This window comes from Halyomorpha halys, unplaced genomic scaffold (assembly GCF_000696795.3).
Source record: "Halyomorpha halys isolate HHAL.00 unplaced genomic scaffold, Hhal_1.1 Scaffold194.1, whole genome shotgun sequence".
NCBI classification, from domain to species: domain Eukaryota; kingdom Metazoa; phylum Arthropoda; class Insecta; order Hemiptera; family Pentatomidae; genus Halyomorpha; species Halyomorpha halys.
In genome coordinates, this window is record NW_027108392.1 from 1,738,451 (window position 1) to 1,739,137 (window position 687).

Consider the following 687-nt stretch of genomic DNA (forward strand, 5'->3'; position numbering starts at 1 on the left):
TTAACATAAGAGGAAAGCAGAACAATTTAGATAACAACTCACTGTAATAGCTTCAAACCATCAATCCTGACTGCAAGCATTCTATTACAGGCACCTCAATTCCTTACCTAGCTAGAAATAATTAGATAAATATCAGGAATATAGCTCTAAAATTATTTGGATATCAAGAATGGGTCAAGTAATACTGAATTCAGTACTCTCTTGCAGCTAAATAGGATCGGCCATAAGACATATTCCTTGCCTAGATCCTCAACTGATCTTCTGCATAACAACATTGTTGGGTTAACTGGACATCTAAAACAAATCCATTGGTTCAGCACCAGGAGTTATTGTCAGATGTCTAGTCAAACACTGTGTCCATATTGCAATATGTTGTACCCCTCAAACCATTTAATGCAGATTTCATTTTTTTCTGTGAATGTAAAAAATCTATTTCAAGTATATTCAGCTATTTTTTCTTTACAACATAACATATTTTGCTATGATTTCCATATTTGGTTAGCATTAACTTAGAGATTTAAGTAAACATAATTATTATATTTTTTTATAATCTTTAAATTTCTTTCTTGAGACTGGCAATTTTTTACTAAATAATTCAACAACACTATCCAAATTATAGTCTCAAAACATTTATTTCATTCACATGTCCAACGTTTCGGCCAATTCGGCCATCTTCAGGGACAATCT